The sequence below is a fragment of the Pomacea canaliculata genome, linkage group LG8 (genome assembly GCF_003073045.1).
Source record: "Pomacea canaliculata isolate SZHN2017 linkage group LG8, ASM307304v1, whole genome shotgun sequence".
NCBI classification, from domain to species: Eukaryota; Metazoa; Mollusca; class Gastropoda; order Architaenioglossa; family Ampullariidae; genus Pomacea; species Pomacea canaliculata.
The window spans coordinates 22217392-22228185 of NC_037597.1; the positions used below are offsets into that span (position 1 = coordinate 22217392).

At 44.9% G+C, this 10794-nt stretch overlaps 1 long non-coding RNA gene across 1 annotated transcript in view; it reads left to right on the forward strand.

Annotated features, from left to right (window-relative positions):
• The window catches only part of LOC112570485, a 40119-nt gene extending 29945 nt beyond the window's left edge, over window positions 1–10174 (forward strand). The window contains exons 4-6 of the long non-coding RNA XR_003100634.1: window positions 2676–2771; window positions 5244–5320; window positions 8678–10174. This is a non-coding gene — a long non-coding RNA (uncharacterized LOC112570485). The remainder of the gene's footprint in view (window positions 1–2675; window positions 2772–5243; window positions 5321–8677) is intronic.
• The last annotated feature ends 620 nt before the right edge of the window (window positions 10175–10794 follow it).

Sequence of the window (10794 nt, forward strand, 5' to 3'; positions counted from 1 at the left end):
GAACAATTGCAAGATGCTTTACAACACGGTCATGTACGACCAAGACAAAAAAAATGTTTTTAATGTAGTCGCACACAAAACATGTCCGCTAAAGAAAAATAAAAGTCGTTTCCCATCATGCTGCACTGGGTCCTGTGGTATTTACCTGTATTCAATGATTTTGACACACCTAACCACTTTGACTGGCCTCCTTTCTCATGCAAATTCACTGAAGCCAAAAACAAAGCATGGCTGTTCTCAATCAAATGTCTGAAATCCCTGGTATTCCCTCCTCCACTTAGGTCGACCTTTGTTTCTGAGCGCCGTTCATAGCTTTAACAGAAGTTATGTAAAAATAGAATCTGAACAAATGAAAGCCAAGTGTTACATTAGCATAAACACAAGCAGGAGAAGGGCTCGAGAGACTAGCCAACCACTGACATTTACATAATTATAGTGCTTGAGCACATTAGAAATCAAAGTGGCGACGACCTGTGATTTGTTTTTCAAAGTATTGTGTCTAAACCCTCGACAACGGTCAATGTACTACGCTTCGGCGTCTGCATAGTGAAATCAAACATGTACGTCTTTCTTTGTGGTTTTTTCCCTTTCTCATCTTTACTTAATTTTTATTAAGTTTAGTGTATATATCTGAGAGATTTCTTACGAGGCAGGTTTAGTGAAAGTAGTAAATAAATGATTACGGTTAGCACTCAGAATCACGCAAGGTGTAGTACTCACCACGACTCAGAGCATCTGTCATCTGTCATCTCTGGAGTTACTTGCATCTGAGCATAGTGAGGGGCTGGCATTGCTTTGTAAGATGCTGTACTAGTTAATAAAGCAAATACACTCCCGCGCGAGCACGCACTCAAACACACTCTTTCATATCTCTCTTCCCTTGTCTTTCTCTCTCTCACCACCACCACCACTCGCCCCTCCCAACACTCACACAGAAATCTTACACGACAGAGCTGTTAACCTGTTAACTTTTTAAGGGGAAATGTAAATGAAAGGGTGTAAAGTAAAACTGATGATCATCTCTCTCTCTAATTCACACCATCAAGTTTTCTACATGGTCACGTGGTTTCAAGCTATCATTCTTATTTCACACTACAAATTATTTATTTTTCAGATATTTCAAATTCGCATGGATGTTTCTTGAATAAGAATATTGTCTACTGGTTTGTAGGCTATTGTTATAATATCATTATTGTCAGATCGTGTATGTATTTATTGTCTATGTCAGCGGTTCTCAACCTTTTACATGTGGCGACCCCCCTGACGAACACCGGTACGTCCGCGACCCCCTTAGCCAGCTAGGTCGGTGGAAGAGCGGGGGGGGGGGTGGTGGTGGTGGTGGGGAGCCTTAGCTAACCTCGAACGCCGCGTCGAGGAAATCAACAACGGAAGAACAAATGTTCGTATCTGCAAGAAGTATAACTGTTAATGAAATTTTACTAAAGCAAATTCTGTGGTGCTAATAAATATTATTTTATTGGACACTCACTTTGATTAATGAGAAGGTTGAGCCTGCTTGCTGTTGCATAGAGAAGCGAACCTGGGTGCGATGTTCGTACCCACTGCTATTCGCAGCTCAGCCTCTGCGTCCACACGATTTCTGTATTTCGACTTCAGTGCTGCCAATGCTGACAATCCTTGCTCACACATATACGAAGTTGAAAATGGCAGAAGAACTTTCATTTCTTTCTCGGAAAGGAGAGGATATTCACCGTTGACGCTAATCCAGAATGTTGGCACTGGTGTTGTTTGGAAGACCATTTTCAGGGATTGGTCACTCGAAAGGTCGATGAGCTGCTCTTCTTCTTGCGTGGACAACCCGCTTGTGCTAGGATCAGCCAGAAATGGATTACGAATCCAATCGTATTTAGTCACATCAATTTCAGCGAAGTAATGCTGAAACCTTTCTTGCAGTCCGTTTAGATGGGCAATAATTACATTCTTCACCTGATCAAGATTCAAGTTAACGTCAGCCTTGCACTTACACAAGCACGGAAACATATCAAAAATATTTTCTTGGCGTATCTTTTGCGTCCACAACGAAATGTTTCGGACGAAAGCATTCATCTTGTCAGTTGTTTGTAATATGGTGGTGTCCTTCCCTTGTCTGGTCATGGCCTTCTGTCAGGGACCTATAGAGTACTAGGACTGAGCACGTGCGAATGAAAGGGTGTGAATGATGGACGTTTCCTGAATGCGTGCCTTTTAGATGTTTAAAAAAAGAGAGAGAGGTGTGACTGGAGAGGGAGAGGGGAGTCAGCGATGAGAGATTGGAGAAGAGAGAGGGCAAAAGGTGAGAGGAGGGAGATTGGAGGCTTAATTGTTGAGAGGGGGATTGTGTTTTGAGTTTTGGAAGTGAGAAGTCACTGCATGCCGAGACAGTGTACTTGATTAGGAAGAAGAGATTTGGAGTTTGATCGCCCTCACCACTCGGTTACACAATGTAAACTAATTTCACTAATACCAGTATAAGAAACTTTTTTAAAAAATGACCACCTTCGCGACCCCCTTGTAGGCACGTCGCGACCCCCCAGGGGGTCGCGCCCCACAGGTTGAGAACCGCTGGTCTATGTATTTATTATTTATTTGTCCCTGTCAGTCACTCTCCCTTTGACACTGGCCGATGGCCAAATCAGTAAAGTTTGTTCGTTCTGTTTCCTTCTCTCACTTATAAGGAGAAGCAAGCAGGCGGACACACTAAACTCCTCTCACCCAGTGACAAGATGGCGGAGGGAGTGTCCCTGCCGATGTGTGTGTGAATTCCAGGGGAGGTAAGTGGCTGCGATTGTGAGTTACTGCTGGATAATGTTGGCAGTTACCTTCTCCTTGCCTTTGATCCCGGCCATTGTTCTTGTAGCTTCATTGTTTATTCTTCTTGTAGCTTCATTATCTTTACTTTTTGCAGCTTTGCTCTCTGTTTTTGTGGTTTTATGTGCGCGTGCTGGCAGCTAACGGACGAGTCGCCGCCTTTATCAGCGGCTGTCAACGGTTCATTGCCCACGCGCACGAGCTTATGGCTCATGCTCACAAATTCCAGTCAGGAACTTTCTGAGATTTAAGCACAGGTATGAATCAAATACAAATGTGAAGCAGTGTCTGCAAAGATTAGACCAACTCGGGTGATGGCGACAAATAATGATGATAAATAAATATTGATACATGAAAAATGTGGCGAAGGATGGATGGGGTGAGAAAGAGGAGTGACGTGTCGGATGGTCCTTCCATCTCTCTCACAGCTTTTCTTGTGGAAACTGAATATGTGGTGATTATCTGTGATGTGCATGTGTTTCAGGGTACATACTCTCATTTACATGTGTTTCAGGACACACAGGCTATCAAAGGGAGCAGGGGTAGGGGAGTTGGTTCGTGTCGCGTTTTAGCAGGTAGATCGGGTGGCGATATAAAACATTGCCCGAAAGGTCAGTTAACCCCAGGTATTCAGGCAGGAACGTGGGATGGGAGATAAATGAGACTATTAATCGAGGGGCGTGTAGCACTGGCTAAGATTTTGAGGGAATAGGATTCGCATTCCGCGCATCTCACAGTGTGGTTAGTTAGTGGGTGGTTAGGCAGGTGACAGCTTTGCAACTTACAGGCGGACGCAGATCAAAGGAGCAGGTGCTCCAGCAGGGCAAATAAATTAATTTCAGGTAAGGAAGGGATTCCAGAGGTTTGGCGACTGTGATTGTCTCGTGCTAGCGGCGATGCGTGACTGGTTGTATTTATGTAGACAGGTGAGCGATGAGCGTGGTGGTGCGAGTGATTGACCAATCGTGTGCCAGCTAAACTGGCAATTTAGCATTGTGATGGACCCAGAATCGCTGCCTCACCACCAATTTATCAAGTGTCAAGTTCGCTATCACCAGTCAGCCACCACTGGACAAGAGAGGGTGTATAGAGACTTGCCAAAAGGTATGCAGCCCAGTCTAGTCAGGGTGTCAAGAAAAGTAACCTTTAACCCCGCAAAACGTCTTTCTACTCGTCAGCGCTCGTTCCTACTCCCTACAAAGCACGTTTCGTGTTTTGGTGCAAGGGAGATCTCTTCCAGACAAGGAAGATCAACGGTCAGTAGACCACTGTCTCTTCTGCTCCGTGCAGCAGGGACAATTGTGTACCATAAACAAAGGGCATTTCTATTTAGCAAGGGATAATTGTTTTCAGACAACGAAGGACTTGTGTAACATTCCACCAAGGGCCATTGTAGACCTCGCAGGAAAGACAATTCAGTATGGAGCGTGCGAATGTGCACGTGAGCGAGTGTGGAATATGATGTGTGGTAGTTGATGATCTGTTGACTCACTAGACATCTCGTTTAGTGGTAGGAAGATAGAATTAACAGGACACCCTAGATAATTAGCCAGGATATGAATTCACATCCATTCTCTCATTTATTGTTGATGTTAGTGATTTGTGTGAGCTCTCAATAATTTTTAAAATCAATGTTTACTTGTTTTACCTGAATTGCGTCGTGTTTATTTCTTGTCCATCACAAGCATCTAATTCCCCTTAAGTTTGTGATTTACGCTCATTTACATGTCATCTAGGGTTCATTAGGTTCATAGGTTCATTAGCAAACCATCCACCACCCACGTCCTAACTCCTTCCTCCTCCACACATCCTCCCTTGCTCACTTCATTATCGCACATCTCTGTCTCTCTGAGAACACGAGGTCACATCGTGGTAATATATTAAATGTACTGTAGCGTACAGAGCAACTCCGGAAGCCGACCTACTGACTTCCGGTTAAGGGAAATGGGGAAAGTGGCAAATGGCCATCCTTCCGGAAAGTGTCTGTAGGGACGATTATTGCTGACTGTCTGTGAGCTGATGACACTTGACAGATAAACGCAATCCTCCTCTCCATGGTGGCAATAGAATGAAAGAACTCTCGCCCCTCCCCTTCCTCTCTCTCTCACGCAAAATGTTCCCGCTCCCCTCGTTGTCTTCTCGGCTAAAGGCACATAAAACTATAAGATATACACTTTTATTACACGTACAAACAGGTGCACAAACTGTACATATTATACTCACTCACTAACCACATCCTTTTTTTTATTGTAATGATTTCTTCGTTAGTAATTATGTGAAGCCAGAATATCTTGAAAATTTTACTCAGACATTTGGTTTGAAAGGTTTTTCAGTTTCTGCCTGAGTTTTGTTGATGTCTCCCAGCACTCACTTCCATAGTCCAAGACCAAAAGGACATTGTTTCTGAAGATGATTAATTTTGTATTCCTCCACAGAGCTTTGGTTTGCTTTGATTTGATGAGTTCTTCACATCCTCCTCTGTACCTCCATCTGTTGTTACTAGATTGCCAAGGTATGTAAATTTTTTTTTTACTTTCACTACTTCTTTGTTATCAATTGTGATGGGTTTTGTTGACCTGGCATTATCTCTATTATTGTTTGTTTTGCTTGTGTTTACTCTGAGCGAAGTTTTGATATAATTTCTTATCAGACATGATGGAAGTAATAATAATTATTCTCTGGGTCAAGTAGAGTTAGTGAAAACAGTCTGGTGTAATAGTCCGAGAGACAGAGAGGAGTGGCAGGACACACTCGGAGGGGGGTTCATTGGTTCATTGTTCATCACAGTCCTATTCATCCTTCTCATGGCAAGATACTGCGTCACACAGTGGAGGCGCGTGCTACTTCGAGAAGGCTCGTAGCATCCTTCTGGATAAACAACAAACCTTTTCTTTCTTCTGAAACTGGTAAACATAAACTTGCGGTCACGAACAACTCTCCAGTCGGCTCAAACAAACAAAGGGAGATATATTTGAAGCTAACGGCATTCAGTGACCCTTGTTGGAGGTGTTGGAGAAGGAAGGGACACTTTCTTGATGTCTACATTAATATACAATACACTTGATCCGACCCCTTGACCTCAAGATTATCCTCAGAGATAACGTTGCTGCGTCGTTTAAGGCCCTCGACTGACACAAACAAAAGGTAAACGAACTTGTGTCGATCAGAGGTTACCTCTCTTCCTCGGCTGCTGCAGATCGATGCTCCACGTGTGTGGCTAAAAATAGCGCGGTGAGCTGGGCGGCTATATTGTTGCGCGATGCACGTGAAACGCACGTGCTGCCGCTGGGCGAGTGATGCCATCTATTTTGGGGAGGGGGAGGGGCGCGCGCGGCTCCTCACGCGGTAACCACGCGATCCGCCAGGCTCCGCCAAGTGCAGGTTGAACCCGAGTAACCCAGTGATCCAGCCAGCGGCCGGCAACACACTCACAGGCTGACTGACCCTCCCAACCCCCCTCCACCCTGCCAGCCACCCCTTACCTCCATCAGAACTGACTCACAGCTGTCTCCTTACCCACTTCCAGGTCAGGAATTTCCACAACAGTCGGTGGCGTCAGGCGTTGAGGGGGCCGAGTAGGTCACTGATGTTGGGATTGATGAAATATCGTGCATCATTGCTAAAACGATGATGATGACGACATCGACGATAAAGGTTAACGATTCACCATGACTAGCTTTTCTTAGGAATCGTCTTGACCGCAGTTTCTCAGGAGCCAAGAAATGTCTTCCCTACATCCTGCCTACCCTGGGTGTCATTGTCATTGCACTTCCACCCTTTACCTTCAGGGCAGGTGTCCAGCTAAGGTGAGGATGTTGCAAACCCCGATAAAGTGAATATGTGACGACAGGTTTCTGTATGTGTGAGAGAGAGAAGAAGAATTTAGCTGTTATTGACAGTTGTAGTCGCCATCGATGTTACTGTTGTTCACACTCTGCTGTTGTAGACATTGTCTGACGGCCGAGAAAGTTCTAGAATCTAGACTGACTCACACCCTCGCCAGCTCGAGTCATGCGCAGTTTCTGTGTCGGCGATGAAAAGGCGGTGGTTCATTAAATAAACAAAAACAAACACAGGACAGCACAGAGACAATCAGGGGAGACAAGAGATGAAATTTACACCCGACTTGCAGTATATTAGATATACAAGTGTGAAAACAACATCAAAACATTATCAGAAAACTGCGCGTATTCACACTTAAGGGAGTTAAGAAACTTTCGAATGTCTGTTATAACTAGTAATTGAGATGGATGTGTGGGTGAGAGAGACAGAGACTTGACCACTTTCATATCCTTGACCCACAGGGGTCACTGGGAGGCAGGGTCAAGTATACAAACAACGTGAAGCAGCACGTGGCGTAAATAACAAACATTATTTGGTGAATATAACATGGAATGACCATCAGGTACAAACAGTCGTATACTGAGTGAGTGAACAAGTTCACCTGCGTACATCCCATGATCACACCTGGCAGACAGCACTGTGACCCTGACCATATGACTTAGATGGAGGTCGATCAGCATCACCTTAGACTTTGACTCACTCCGCATTTATTTCCTCCTCCGACCACTTAAGCTCGTGTTATTTATATCTGGTTTTCCCCAACCGTCTTTTGTTTACGAGTGTTCATGTGTCTGTTGAGTGACCTCCCTGTCAGTGCTTCCCGAGTGGGTGTCGCTGCACGACTGTGAAATCGTTGCCGGCCTTGAATAAGTACAAACTGTATCCGTGATGTAGAGAACAGACATGCATCCCTTACAAAGAAATCGATTTATATTTTCCTCCTACTACACTTGAAGCTCTTGACACAGCGCAACCCTGTCCACCTTTTTTCTCAGTGAAAATATAATTTCCTCTCCAACACCTCCTCGTGAAATTACCAAAAAATAAATAAAAATAATAAATAATAAAAAAAAAAGCAAAAACAAAGACCTTTGAAACGCCATTAAATTTAGTTGCAGGTGCATGAGCAACTCATGCCAATCCGGAGCATGACAGGAGCGAAGGAAAGGGTTTGGGGGCGAGGAGGTATACAGCAGGTAGTTTTTACCTGAGACGATGAGCAGGTAATCGTGTAATGTTCTGCGCCAGTCTGTCTACATGCTGCTACTGATTTCCACATCCCTTGTCGACCTCTGGGGCTTAGCATGGCATCCCACAGGGGCACAGGTTCAAATATCCACAGAGCAATACAGAGGCAAGACAGGGGTGAGCCGGGGCTAGGCGGGTAAATGTTCGTTACAGCAGACATAATTTCACTCAGGAGGCACTTCTTATGTACTTAAAAAAACTTTCTTTTAAAGACAAAGTGTTAATAAAAGGTCATGGGTCACACAGCTTTGTGCTCGTAGGGCAGTAAGGGGTGGGTGGTGCAGTGTATATGGGTAGCATTGCCTCGCTGTTTACTTTCCCTAATAAATCCGTTGGCCTCACTCTTCTGTGAGTGGAGGTAGTTTTTCTAGTCACAGACGGTCTGCTCCGAGTCACTGGACCCTCACTGACCCTCAGGCTACTGAGTCTCTAGTGACATCACCTCGGTCTGTTGCTCATGAAGGCTGTTTATGTGTTGGTAAAAATAAAAAGTTTCTTTGACACTTTGCTAGCGAGCGCGTGTATGAGTGTGCATGTGTGCGTACTTGCGTGTGTGTCTGTGAGTGTGTGTGTGAGAGAGAGAGAGAGCGAGCTTGGGGTGTGAATAATGTCCGAGACTAATGAGGGTACACGGGTGCCAGCTTGCCTCATGCTATGACTGATGCTGCCTTAGTCACTGGTCTGAACTGAAAAGTCTGGTTCCAGACCCACCTGAGTGAGTGTTTGCCGGAATGATGATAATGTCACGTGGACATTTTTTTTCTTTTTTGTTTGTTAGTGACTCTGCTTCGGAGGATGATATGTTTTTCCCGCTATAGACGATGACATCATCGGCAGATCTGCGCATGCGCTGCAGGTAAAACCTCGATGAGTTTCTATCAAAAGAAAATGAAGGTACCTGCCCTGCCACTCGTGAGTCACTGCCTCGTTCTACGACAGTCATCCTGGCGCGCGGCAAGATCAAAGGGAATAGAAGAGTTGTGTTCTCTTTGATTTCTAATGCTGAAGGCTTTTGAGGAGCAGACATTTTTTTTTTTTTTTTGCCGCGGAGCGACAACGGATCCATGGCACACGCTTGCTGGACGAAGGTAACGACCATAGTACGATAGATAACTCTCAACTCCACTGATTTTCAGACAGGAAGACCCAGTGGACTCATCATCATCATCATCATCATCATCATCAGCCGACTGGGACGAGCCTGGCAGTGTCTTAGCGAGTTGTACACACCACCAATGTTGGGGTACCCTGTTCACTACTCATACTTCGCGCAGTTTAGTCTCGGGTGGGTTCTGCGACTTTCATGGTAGTTCGTAGTGAAGCATTGCCACAGCCAGTCTAATGAATGAACATCAGTGACTACTCCCGCCACCTTTCTACTCTCGCACAATCCTCAACATGCACAGTGAGTGGAGCAAGGAAGTGGCTTATCTGCCAAAACCAGGAGCTGGTCCCCGAAATAACTTCAACCGCGGTTCCAGTCGACTGATTTCTCGGTGCTGGAGAGGGAGATAGCAGCTTCAGTGCCAAGGGTTAGGTTTCGACCCTGAGCCACATTACTTATGAAACAGAAGTAGTGTAGCTGACTGCTCGATGTTAACAATAGAAGTATTGTAGCTGACTGCTAGGTGTTAGCCATGTAACAGAAGTATTGTAGCTGACTGCTAGGTGTTAGCCATGCAGCTAGCGCCTGACAGCGACTCGTGGCTGCCAGCCTCGGTGGGAATTCCCGAGGTCAAGCGACAGCAACAGCATCACAAGAAATCCTCTCCCGCCGATATTGATCTGTTGTGACGAGCTGCACACCCCCATGTGACCGCTAGAGGGAGCTGGCCGGTGTGCGGCGGAAGTTACGCTAGCGAAAGCCAGACATCTTGACAACCTTTGACCTCCAGCCCCTGTTTCTGACCACGTGACAGTAGGATGAAGATGACAGGCGCTCTATGTCAACCTCTTATTATAATTTATAATTAGCTTCTTGGAAATTGTTTATATTTATCTTCTTGGAAATTATTTAATTATTTATGCTAATAAATATTGTCGTAAAGAAAACGCCACAAGTGTGTGTGTGTGAGCTAGAAAAAATAAAACGAGTCAGTGAGAAGACTATACAATGTGTGTGCACGCGCGCGTGTGTGTGTGCACGCGCTGTACACGTGTATGAATGTCGCCGTGTTTCTGTTTGCTTGCAAATCAGCTTACTGCCCTGTCTACACTTGTGTTTCGCTAGAAGATTGATAAGCTAACTTAAAAAGTTGTGGCTGAAGCTGTTTCCATAAACCCAGAGTTGTCGCACTCGGACGGTTGAGGCCAGACATTAATGAAGCACGAGCCGACAGGCTGCACACCCAGCGCGTGGAGGGGCTGAGGGCGACTCACCCCACAAAACTGCCGGGTTGAACATTATTCTCTTGACATGAGAATGTCATTAGTTTTTAATGGCCTGGAGGCTGAACATTATGCGTCATGATAACGATGGTGTCACTAGACAAGTATTTGTCCACCGGGGTCACAGTTAGAATAGGGTCAAAGGTTATTAGACGGGTTAGACAAAATACCAGACAGAAACTGAAGGATTTAGTGAGAAAGAAGAGAGCTATAAACCGTTTGTGAAAGTAAGATGTGCAGTAATGTTAACCCCATAAAATCTGTAGGAAGAAATTAATGCTTCTTGGTGGTGATTTTCTAACAGCCGGAACTGATTCATGAAATGTTAGGCAAACGCATGTGTAGCTAGCAGACAGATTAACGGAAAAAAACTAAACGTATATATGAATAGCTTCTTAATAAACAGTTTTCTCCTCTGATGACATGCATGAACCTATGATTGTCTTCCTTATTCTAACGGAGTTTTTTCCATAATTGAAGACCTGCACCCTTAATCTCCAAGCCGGT